General features: G+C 49.3%; 1 long non-coding RNA gene across 1 annotated transcript; it reads left to right on the top strand.

The window, feature by feature from the left end:
- Window positions 1–1,636: 1,636 nt before the first annotated feature.
- On the top strand, window positions 1,637–4,564 carry LOC144139750 (uncharacterized). Its single transcript, XR_013316300.1, has 2 exons — window positions 1,637–1,769; window positions 3,170–4,564. It is a non-coding gene; the product is annotated as an uncharacterized LOC144139750 (long non-coding RNA).
- Window positions 4,565–12,906: the final 8,342 nt, after the last annotated feature.

Here is a 12,906-nt window from a genome sequence, read left to right as displayed (position 1 = left end):
TGAAGTGGCACACTTGCCTCGTATACCTCGACGATGTTGTGGTATTCTCCCGGACTTTCGATGAACACCTTGCAAGGCTGCAGTCTGTACTCGAGGCCATCCGTACGTCGGGGTTAACGCTGAAGACTGAAAAGTGCCGCTTCGCGTACGAGGAACTCAAGTTTTTGGGCCATGTCGTCAACGCCGCGGGAGTCCGGCCTGATCCGGCGAAAACTTCCGCCATAGCGAACTTCCCAAGACCGAAAGATAAGAAGGGCGTGCGGAGATTTCTCTGATTAGGCGCTTCGTCGCAAACTTCGCCCGCATTGCAGAGCCACTCACCCGCTTGACGAAAGATAGCACCCCTTTCAGCGGGAAAATGCCCAAGAAACACCTTTCTGCGAGCTGCAACAATGCCTGCAAAGCCCGCCTGTGCTCCCGCATTTCGAGGAAAATGCCGAAACGGAAATGCACACGGACGCCAGTGATATAGGCTTGGGTGCCGTCCTCGTACAAAAGCAAAGCGGGTGCGAGGAAGTAATCGCCTAGGCCAGCCGTGGTCTGTCCAAGGAAGAAATAAACTACTCAGCCTCTGAGAAAGAGTGCCTCGCGATTATATGGGCCATTTCAAAATTTCGCCCATACGTGTATGGAAGACCATATAAGGTTGTGACAGACCACCAGGCGCTGTGTTGGCTCGCCAATTTGAAGGACCCCTCTGGCCGTCTTAGTAGGTGGAGCTTGCGCCTGCAAGAATTCGACGTTACAGTAGTCTATAAATCCGGGAGGAAACACTCCGACGCCGACTGCCTGTCCCGTGCCCCCGTCGACCAACCACCACAAGACTCCGATGAAGACAGTGCGTTCTTCGGAGTCGTGACTGAGAGCAACCTAGCCGCCCAGCAGCGTGCCGACCCCGATCTACTCCCATCCGTCGACGCGGACTAAGTGAGAAGCTTCTGCGACGGTATTTCGGACCCTACCAGATTCTACGACGTGTCGGCCAACTTACCTACGAGACGATCCCCGATGGTCATTCCGGAACATCACGGCGACGCACGCGGCCCGAAGTCGTCCACGTAGTTCGTTTGAAACCTTACTATGCAAGATGGCGGACTTTTTTTGTTGTTGTTCGTTCGGACTGTGTTTTATTTTAGCATAGGGTCGATACACTCTAAGATGGGGGGTAATGCCGCTAACCGTGTATGGGTTTGTTTATTTATTGTTTGTTTTTACTGCCGGGCCACGCCCGGCTGTGTTATTTGCGTCCCAAACGAAGCGCGTCTTACATTCTTCACTTTTATGCCGCACAGGCTATCACATTGAGATAAGCAGACTGTTTCGCCCTAACGTCACTAGCCCAGAATAATCTTCTGTGATCTACAATGTGCTGGATGTGAATCGACGTCATAGAGAAATAAAAAATTAGAAGAGTGGACACACGGGCTTATCGCGGCCGAGTGGACTGATTCGTGCGCCGTCCGGCAGTCGGCGCAAGTTGTTAAAAACTATATATTTAAAATTAAGCTAACACACAATATTATACTTTTAAAATTTTGTTGCACATTAGACTTCACATTTTTATTTGTGTAATAAGTTGAATGGCTGTCAATGTAAATTTTTTTGGCTTCTTTGCGCCAAGCCTGGCCAAGCCGCAAGCGCAAGCCGCCATTTGGGTCTTTCGGCAGCGTTTGCACGTGCGTTTCTGCAGCCTCGTGCTAACCTCTGTTGTTGAGAAGGAAACGCCTAGCGCTTTATTTGCGACATCGGTTTTGCATCCTGAACGAAAGGTGAGACTTTCTTTTTTAAAGTGCTGGTGTGGCGTATCATATTTACGTTTCCTTGTACTGCAAACGCTGCGAGCACTGCGTAACCTCAGGGAATCAGGCATAGCTAGTGCTGCGTCTTTAAGATAAGCGCTTTGGAAACGCCCCGGAAAGGCGTAAGACACCATTTTTTAGCTGGACGTAATGGTATTTTAGGCTGGTTGTGCCGTTTTATCTAGCGCTGAGGGATGCCAGCGGTACGCGCCCGTCGTCGCACGTAGCGTTTACGTGCCGCCGCAAACGACGGCTGTGAGTTGCGAAAGTGGCCGGCCGGCCGGCGGTCCGTAGGCGAAGCAGGCGTTGTGCGCTGTCGCTGCACTGAATTACGTGAGCCGCAGGCTGCGTTGTATTATACTAGCTAGCCATTGCTAGCTTGGCCAACTGTTACTGCTATTATGGCCGTGATGCGCTGCAAAGCCGTCCGGGCTAACGTACACGGCGAAGTAGCCGTATCTACATTAATTTGGCTTATCTGGGCATAACCAGCAGCCGTACACTCATCGTAAGTTTTACACATGGGTGCATACCAAGCTGCCTGCGTACAAAGCGAACCCGCTCGCCGACGCCGATAACGCGCGCTCGTCGCTTCGCTTTGGCGCGGCAGGTACGGTAAAAACGCGTCTTTCGTCGGCAGATAACAGCTTTGCTCGAGGCGGGGTGAGCGCGCAGTGCATTGAAACCTTCAAATTTGGTCTTCGTTCTACATCGTATATCAATTCCGGTATCGCAGGCATTGCATACAACTGTTCCACACTTGCCGTTTCTTCAAGCGTTTGCTCTCTTTTTTCAGGTCATATTTTGGCTAGTTTCATTAAACACGTATTGCGCAGATTTCACCTATTCAGTCGGAACTGTGTGTTTCTTGTCATATCTTTTTAAGGCATGGCCTTTAGCGGTCAGTAGTACTCAGTACGACGCTCACTGCTGCTTGCCATGGTGCCCACACAGCGCCCAAATATACTTTCGCCAGGTGCCCGTTCTCGGGATGCGTTTCTTTCGCGAGCCCGTGGGGCAACAGGTTTGTTTAACGTTCAGCTCGCTCTCGCTCTTCGTCCTGATTTTACAAAAAAAGACAAAGGGATTCAGGCTATGTGAGCAGCGTTATCATTCTTGTTAACCCAAACAATAGGTGAATTGCATTGCATTGCAACCAGTGTTGCGAAATTACAAAGACCCATATTTTAAGTGTTGCTAATAGCTTGACCGCATGATTGCTGAATAGAATAAGAGAACTTGTGTTTTAAATAGGTGGCATGCACTGGAGGCAATACTTGAATACTAGTTGCAGTGAAATTTACAGACTATTCGCATATCATCTGTCATTGCAAGCAGTTTGTCTACTATATCACCTATCACCTGTGCAGGTCTACAGGTGCCCTCAAGACAGAGCCAACCAGCCAGCTGCATTCGTCATACCAAACATGGTTCAAGCACTTCATGGATCCTGCCCTCACAGGACTCACAAAAGTGGCCGTGCCAACTGTTCTCCCAGAGTTATTCAGTTGTATTGATGACTGCCTGCAATGCTTCTTGCTACCTTATTGATGCTTCTGATGGATGCCGCAACTGTATTCCATCTACTGAACCTTGCCAATAGCACCTAAAATCTAACGCAAGTCTCGGCACTCAATAAGGCGTGACCACTGAAAAGACTATCGTTGACTCAAGGAACAAACGGTTTTTTATCACTGGCATGCCTCATATCATTAAAACCACTAACAGCATATGCAGTATCCAAACTCCACTCGCAAGTTATTGTTGCTGCTAGTTGTAATATTGTGAAAACAGTACATTCACAAAAACCCTTTTACATTATGAAGACTGCCAGGGTAAGAGGTCATGCTAAATGTCGTTTGTCACCATACGTGCTGCCTGTTGTCGGACTGGCCTAGATGCAGAGAACCATGTTGGGACCTACGTTGTCAAATGCTTATGGGATTCTGTAATGTGCCACCATTGTCTCATACACGAGAAGCATATACTGCTTTCCTGTTTTTTATATTAGACTGTTCGTATTGACAGCGGAAGGCATAAATTTGTGTGCCTTAATCGAGCCTGGAACCTGTCGGTTGACTACGTGCACGTACCTAAAATATCCCCGCCTGGCCCTTTGCCTTTACTGGGAAGGCAACGCTTTCGGAAGGTAACCCGGCTTCTTGGGAAAATGCACCCTTGCAAGGAACCAATAGGAAGTTGATTTTTTTCCTCTTAACCTTTTGCGTGTGCATCTCCACATAAATGGGATTTCTGTTCAATTCCTGCTACTGATTTGGAGTTGCCCCGAGGCAATAGATCTCATTAGCGTTCATCAAATAAGCAAGGCCATCAAAGCCAAAGTTTTTCCCTTCTTTCACATCCTAACTGGAGAAATTGCCAGACTAAGAAAATTATCTGCGGAGATAGTGGTTGTAAACAGTTGCAAGTATCCGAGTGTCTAGATTATGTTATGGTTGATATTTTTGTATGACTGCAACAGCGCACAGAGTCTGAGGGTGTCGTAGATACAAGTAAACCTGTGGATGGCTGAGTTTCTGGGTTTTCTGCATTTTCAATTACCGTGGAGAAAAAATCCTTTGTGTGGTTGTGATACCTTTACTTGTGCATTTTTTTTCATTCCTGGAAACGTATTTTCCTGTCACTACTGTGTATTGTCTCTGTTGTGTATTACTCACTGTTTATTATTATATGTGTGTTGCAAAGAAGGATGACAATTTGAACTTGTTCCGTTTAGTGCCATGCAATAAATATTTCTTCATTTATGGTGCGTCTCTTTTATGTGTCTCGGCAACATTTGAACACGCGACATAATTCTTAACCAAGTGGGAGTGGTACTGTAAATTGCAATTTCACGTTTTCAGAAAAAGGTTTTTTTTTTTTTTGTAAAAGCATACGGGCATTAAGCCTGAGAATGATATATTCAAATAAACACTAATTATTGCATGAAAGCGTCCGAATACTGTACCGATGCCCGTCGCCGTGAGCAGCGCTTTCCAGTCCTTCAAACTACCCGCCAAAATCGGTGTCCGCGAAACCGAAACCGAAAGTGAACGAAAGTATGGTTAGTAGTTTGGCTCTCCGTCCGCTCGGTGCGCTACACTACAGTACAGTCATTCGGCCGCAGGGCTCTATGGGAGTGTCCACTCTTACCAGTATTTCTTTCTCTATGTCGACGTTTCCAGAAACACTTGCGCCGAAAGGTAAAAGCCTGCAGAGCAGACGCCGCGGCATTCATTCGACGACACTCGCCTGTGCTAGTCACTTTGTTGACCGCTGCTTCGCCGCCTCTGTATTCTTTTGAGTTGTTAGGGGAGCACAAGTTTGCTCCAATAAACTTGTTTCTCCTTCAAGACAACTGCATCGTCCTTGGCTTTGTGACAATATGACGTTTAGTGGGATGGCGAAAAGTATTCTTCTGGAGTGCATGGAGCTGCCGTTCCTCCTGTTTGGTTAGATGTTTATACGGTTCTGGGTAGGTGATACGTCCCAACTTATAGAGCTGTGTTATCTTGCGATACGTGATCAGCGGGGTTGGCCTCTCCTGCTCGCTTCCCAGGGCCCGACGGGATAACTCTCGTTCCAACAGGTGGGCGGTTTTGTTGCCCGGCGCGGAAGAGTGGACGGGTGCCCATATGATCATGGTGGATCTGTCTGGTGGACGCTGGCAGACGATTTGGTGTACTGTACGGTGAATTCGCGCCCACGAGACGTTACGGCACGCTTGCTGCGAAGCTGTGATGATTACGCTGGCTCTAGTTTGCGTTATGGCGAGAGCAATGGCCGCTTATTCCACTTGGAAGGGGTCGTGTCTGGGTAGGGTAGGCTTCTGACGTGCTTATTGTACTGGATAACCAAGGCTCTCATTGCTCTTATGCCGGGATACGAAAACGCGTCCGTGTATACTGTGGTTGGTTCCCTCCCGTAGTATGTGTGGATGGCTTTAGCTCTTGCTTCCCTGCGCCCAGTGTGATGCACGGGGTTCATGTTTCTCGGGAGCGGTGTAACGTACAGCTGTTTCTTGATATTGTGGTCGAGATTTCTCATTTGACATGTCTGACGCTGCAGAGTGCATGTGAGCCCCAGACGAGAGAGGAGTCCTCCCTGTGCTTGTGACTCCCAGCCTCAATCTTAAGTGGGCTTCTAAGAGCTCGTCGGCTGTACTGTGCAGGCCGAAATTCAATAGCTTGTCGGTGGCCGTGCTGACGGGAAGTACAAGGGCTTGTTTGTAGGCCTTCCGAATGATGACATCCAGCCGTTCCATTTCTGGCTTGGAGAGAAGAGCATAGGGTATGGCGTATGCAATTCTTGAGATTATGAATGCTTGGACGAGGCAGAGGGTGTCCTCCTCGCGCATTCCCCGTGTTTTGGTGGTTACACGCCTGATCAAACGTGTGACTTGGTCCGAGGTATGTTTCAGCCTATTTATTAGGATTGGAGTTTGTTCGATCGGCTTGAAAGTTCATACCTAGGATCATGATATGTGAGGAGGGAACAATGGTGTGGCCCTCCATGTGGATGGTGACAGTGGGTGGCCTCCGGATGAATTTTTTTCTTACAGAAACACAGCTCAATATTCGTTTGGTCATTGTACACCACGCCATGGGATAGTATGTCAGGTGTCACATTTTTACGAGTGTATCTTTCCGAACTAAGCGCTCTTTTTTTCGGCACTTCTCCAAGCAGGAAACGCTCAGACTTTGCCCGTACAAGCGTGCCGTGATAGAGTTCATTATCGATAATTCCAGGTAGCGGTTTTGAAGTTTAAATATCGTCTTCAAACATACCGGGGGATTTACATTCTTCTTCTACAATAACATCCATACTACTGTGCTGCCAGGCCTTTTTCCTTTTCTCCTCAAATTTTATTGCAGACGATCTTTCAAGGGCTTTCACATTAACCCCTTGTTTAAAATGTTTCCATTCAGAAGCATAGCGGGCGTCATCTTTACAGCGACAGGACTCCCGTCCACATGCGACGATGGCGCCAACAAATGCATCGTTCTTGAGCAACTCATTAAGTTTCCACAGCCCACAACAGCACGCGTTTCTTCGCTTTCCGGCCCTACCAAGCGATACCGAGAAGAGACAGTGGTCCCTAAACGCCATCGGGGACACTCGGTAATCGTCGCACTCAGGCAGAAGCTCAAGCGACACATACAGTCTGTCCAGGCGCATGTGACTATTGCACTCAAAATGAATGTATTGGAATGTGCCAGTGTTACTAAGGCTATCACCAACATCTTCCATTGTGAAGTCAGTAGCCGCGTTTACATGAATGCGACAGAAGGCGACCGCAGCGCGTCACATTTCCTAGCGCATCACGAGTAATACGATGCGCTAGCGTTTACATATGCCGCATTACCCCTGGTGCGATGGTGGCGCCATACGGTGTCGCACGTCGAATGCAAAAAAGAGTTTCTGGCGCTTACGCTGCCTCCGGCGAGGCTTGTTCGCGTTTTTTTTTTTCTCGACTCGCATTATTCTTCGTCTCACACCCGATTAAGGTGTTTTTGAACGCAAAACTGCGTTTGCAGGGCTTACTGTTGTTGTCGACATAACTCCTAATACGATGCGCTCGCGTTTACATGCACTTCGAAAGTCGACTTACGCGTCTCAATCTATCCCTGTCTGGTGCATTAATACGATGCGCTTTCTTAGCGCATTAGCACCGTTTACATGGATACGATGCGCTAGAAAGTTGATGCGATGTGATGCGATGCGCCACTTGTCGCATTCATGTAAACGCGGCTAGTGACGATATCATTCAGCACTGTCGTACTTGCGTCACTTGCGTCTTGGAAACTTGACGGGCTGCTCTAATCACGCGCAGAACACACGCAGTCAAATTCACTCAACAAAACTAACAGCCGCTTCGTTTTACACTGTGTTCGTAAACCGTTGAAAAACACCTTTCTTTCGGTGCCATTTTTGGGACTATACACACCAATAACACGCCATTCTTTCAATCACAAATCAAAGTAGCACACAACAAACCGGTCGGCTTCCGACGCGGTGACGGTCGTTAGAGTCGCCCCTAAACTACGCCGCATTAAAAGCACGCAGCCGGCAGACAATACGATCGCAAGAGAAACGCAGACATCATAGCGACCCGTGAAGGGCCGCACCATACAGTCGCCCTGGTCCTCCCTGTATAACTTAGTCTGTTGCAAGACCACTATATGAAGATCCCCGTCAGTCATGAGTCGATACAACTGATTTCGACGCCTCGTGTCAGCTAGTCCACTGACATTTAGGGTGGCGATGCGCAGGGGCTTGTTTAAATAAACCATGTTGAGAGGGGAACCATACCTGTAGCACAACGGTTGCGTTCGACATTACGCCCATTACGCGAACACAAGAAAAACATAACTCATCCCGAAACTCAAAACAACTCAGAGAATTGAAACGCCCATTTGCAATCGCTTCTGCCGAGCAGTGCAAGATCGAACCAACGCAAAAACGTAGTTCTCTTTGAACAAACGTCAGCGTCCTTGCAAGCACCGCTAGGCACACTGAAGTGATTCGTAAACATTGCGGGATTACTAGCGCTAATTGTAGTCCGGAGTCCACAGGCCATGTTTCGACCACTCTGAGTGCGTTTACGCGAATTTATTTAGTCGAAAAATCAATTAGAAAATGTTGTCCTTCTCTCTGCACCCTCGCCCATTTTCTGTGGCGTTTTCGCGTGACATCAGGAGGGGACGACTTGGCTTGACTGCGCTACTGCACGGCTCGCCGACCAACCGACAGAGTCAGTCGGCCGGGCGTTTATGGTACAGCCGGCCGCCGACGGGTCGTCCAATTCATTCGCTCAGTTTACACTAAGCCACGACACGCTTGAGAATGGAATAATGTGCGTTTCTTAGTTTGTTCGTTTGTACACTGTATCACACTGCAAGTCCAAGTCGCTCCACACAAGCGCTGCACAAGCGAACATGCTACGCTTCGCTGACTGGTACGTTAGTAGGAAAATCTAAGGCCACTTGAAAGCGGGAGAAGTCAGCGAAGCCACTATAGGTACTAATGAAGTAAAATCAACTGAAACTTTTACCATACTGCGTAAAACTAGGGAGCAGGAAGCCGTTTTTTGCGCTGGGTTAACAAGCACAGCGGTCAGCAGCACGACTACGCATCTGCGAACGCTTTTCCGTCTAAGAAATGCAATTGCTACACATGACATATTGTGTAAATTTGGGGAACGCTTACTGCACGAGCGCTGTACAAGAAATAGTCACCTCAGCTGCTTGAAATGCTAAAACTAAATAAAAGTGTAAACTAAATATACATTATATACCTCATATTGCCTATCCTGGCCCCGCTCGCCAGTGGACGTGTGGTCTCAAGCACCAGGCATATTGTTTTCCAAGTTGCAAGTTCGAATCCGTGAGGATACATTTTTTTTGTAAGTTGATTTTTTTCGTTTTCGGCCGATGTTTTCTATACTGAGTTCACATTTTTGGCCCGTAACGTTCAATGCTCCATGAGCGAGTTCGTAGAACGTGCGCAGACTAACATTGATGCGCTATCGAGTTCTTGTTGGCGTGCTGTTGCCATAAGCACCGACTGCTTGCGGGCAGTGGACACAGGCCAGAATCAGCAGACCCTTGGCCTGGAGCGAACACGCTTTTTGAGATACAGGCATGAGTGATGCAAGCTCCAAATATGGGGGAAAAGCGCATGGTATTCGAGCGTCTGCGGTGACGCGGAGGGCGTTCATCCACGGCGGAGGCCTCGGCTAGTGATTGCTACGATTCCAAGCCGTCCTTGGAGGCTTATCTTAGGTATTTTACAGCCGACAACATGGGAGAATCGCGGTATCACGATTACTGAGATATCGAAAATGCCAATCAGATAACGTCGGGTGTCAAACATGTTGTTTTGGAGAACCGAAACCGAAACTTGTTTGAATGCTAATCGTGGGCATCGTCCAATCACGGTGCACCTCCTCCCGTCGTCACAGCGTTTAGTAATGCGGCCGCCGCAGACACCGCATGGTAGTTTCTCTTCTTTCGAGCTTTATAAAATTATTACCGACTTGCCAACCAGATAAACGATGAAAAGTTGGTTAATTTGAGCCAGTGTTCGCCGTGCAAGCAAAAACGGGAGCTTGACAAATTCACTTCAGTGACCCTTTAAAAAGCCCCAAAGCAATGCTAGAAAGGTAAACCAGAGTGCGTCGGTCGGCCGGGAACACGGTGCAAGATATACTTTTAGACATGGACACAGCGGCACAAAAAGCTGTCAAATAAAGTTGGTGGCACCGCACGTAGATCTCTTATTGAAAGTACATCTGGTTGCAAAACTCCTAACATCGCCTCGCTGCGTTCTACGCTTCACATGGCTTCACCAATGACTGTCCGAAGCAAGGTCGTTTGCAGGCACCGGCGCCATACGTATAAAAGTGAGCTCACCGTGTGAGCTCAACAAACGCTATTTTGACGCGTGATTTACAGTATTGTTAAAAGAGCCGGCAGAATGCTGGCGTCCTAAATTCATTTCGACCCGCGCCGAACCTTCGTGGAACATTGGACTCCGCCAGGGACGTCGACAACACCGCTGCTTCGTGCGTTAACTTAACTGAGTTGCGCAACGTCATTTATGACGACGAGACATCACACGTACGCGCCGCTAGTTTAATCCAGTCGAGCGTTGTTCCGCTCGACTGGAGTGTGGTTCTGGGCGTTGTTCCGGCAGCGGTCTCTTCCTTTTCGCCACGGCTTGTACTGACTAGCTCTGGTGGTGTAGCCAACGGTAACATCGACGGGACCGCATCGTTAGCGAGCGCACACCTGCAGAGGTGCGCGCTCGCTAACGACGTTCAGTAGTACACCCCCTCCAAGTTCCGAAAAGTACCGCTTCGCAAACCCGCACTCTCAGAAAAATGCCGCCTGCAGGTAACATCATTGTCTGCTGGGGATGGCTGCAAAACACGCGTTCATTCGTTTAGGATCACAGGGAACGTTAAATAACGTCACGTGTTCTTTCAGCTGCGCCTACCGGCATTGCGTAAGCCTTCTAGAAAGCATTTGCATACCATTGTTTCGTTGCGCAAGGATGAAATCTTATTTGTGTGGGTGCTCAATGGCTACCGCGGCATACATTCACTTCGGTTTAGTGTTTTATTTTTTTTAATTGTTACTGAATCAAACCACGTGCCAAGAATACGTTGAAACACTGCGATGAGTGCAAATTCTTTCTCACAGCTTTCTCCAGATTATCATCTCCTCCATCGGCCGGCGGAACCGGCCACGCCGTGGCGAGCAGGCGTCGAGCAGTTGACCAGTTACGAAAGCTGCCGAGAAGGCCCGACAAAAAGCCGAAAAGAGTCGAAAACCTCCGAGGGGCTGGCGCTCGGCCAGCTTCTTTTCGCTGTAGGGCGCTGCAGTCAACGTTCTCAGCGGATTCTGTTTGGTGACTTTATTAGAACAACGAGTAAATGTTTGTTTTGGGAGCTGTGCCCTCAGCTAATAGTTTATCTTACACCGTGGTCGGGGAGCACGTTGGGCTCTGGCTTGAAGCCCGAACGACGCCCCGTTACCGCATTCCTAGGCGGCTCTCCAACGCTACAAACCGCGGTGCCTTGGATGGTGTTGCCATCGCGCTGCCGTTTTGCGGTGGTCCGTCGCCACCGATCTGTCGGATCCGTCGCCACGGAGCACAGTGTTCATGACTTCCGCTACGGGAGCCGGCGTCATCGTCGTCATGGCCTCCTTCACCTCGCTCGCCACCTTGGGGCCGCTATAGCCTGGCTCCACGAGGCGTGCGGGGTTGGCGTCTTCAGCTGACCTAGCGGGTCCTTTGGAGGAACACTAGAGCCAGCCTCGGGCACGACCGCCACCTCCGCGACGTGCGCCGTCACCACCTCGCCACTGGTCCTGGCTGCCGTCTCCTCCGCGTTCGCTTCATGCATGAGGTTTTCACGTAGCTTGCCGTCCCTCCCAGGCCCGGTGACAATCGCGTAGGACTTTACGCACGCACTCGCCTCGTGTCCGGAGGAGCCGCACGACGAAGAAAGCAGCACCTTGCGCTCACGTTTGATGTGCCCGTTGGTGCGGCAACGTATGCACGGGGGCGGGGAGAGGGAGCGAAACACAACATTTGAGCGGCAGTTCGTCAACCGTCACACCCGCCTTCCTTTCGGGGTCGCTTAAAGCAGCGTTGAACCCTTATCTTGGATGCCGTCAACGCGCCCCTCTCCGACGCGCCCCCAAGAGGCCAGCACACCCCAGCGGTGTCTTCAGGCACGTTGTAGAGCAACCAATGAAATTTCAAGGGAACTTCGTGGTTTCCCGGATCAACGAAGATACAGCGCCGGTACTTTACCTTTGGGTCATTCGCGGCAAAAATATTCTTCATGCCTTACGCCGACTTAAACATCACCGCCCAGACTTGACTCATCTGATACGCCCGCAATGCAACATCGGTGAGCTGTGCCAGACGAGCCAAATTGCCGCGGAAGTCCTCGACACGATAGTTGCAAGCACGCACATACGCATTAAGAAACACCGTATTTAACACCGACTAACCTGTTGGCAGTTTGAATTTGGAGAGGGGTGCCTGGATGTGCAGAATTAGAAAAATCATGCACCCGCCCCTCTAACGACGACTATGGTTGAACGAGAAGTTTCTCGGGAGGGATCATTTGGTTGTCGCGTGAGTTCGGGCTTTGACTTCTTGAGCTGTGACTGACTCGCAGCAGGTTCGGCTTTCTATCCCAGCAGGTTTTACTCGGATCCTACGCTTTTTGATTTCGCACGAAGAAAGCTTCGCGTCTTACCATCGTCGCCGTTAGACGTAGGGTGCATTATTATGTTTGGGAAGAATGGCTGCATCCATATGAAATTTGATTGCTTGTTTATGATCGTCTCTTGAACCTTGAAGTTGAATGAAGAGAGATTTCGTTACGTTGCATAGCCTTTATTTTTGATCATGTAGCCGTTGAATACACGCACACACACACTTTCACGGACGACTATGCACTGGCACAGTATTGCCTTGTGATCGCTATGGTAGACGGTCAGAGGCTCCGCCATCGTAATGTGACACAGCCCGCTTGCAAACATGAGATCAATGAAGCAACGAAGTTGCTTCGTGGGTTTCTACG

The sequence above is a fragment of the Haemaphysalis longicornis genome, unplaced genomic scaffold (genome assembly GCF_048455015.1).
Source record: "Haemaphysalis longicornis isolate Haplotype H1 unplaced genomic scaffold, Haemaphysalis longicornis Haplotype H1 scaffold_1, whole genome shotgun sequence".
Taxonomy (NCBI): Eukaryota; Metazoa; Arthropoda; class Arachnida; order Ixodida; family Ixodidae; genus Haemaphysalis; species Haemaphysalis longicornis.
Note: the sequence above shows the minus strand (reverse complement) of the source record. Positions and strands in the feature narration are given on the sequence as shown.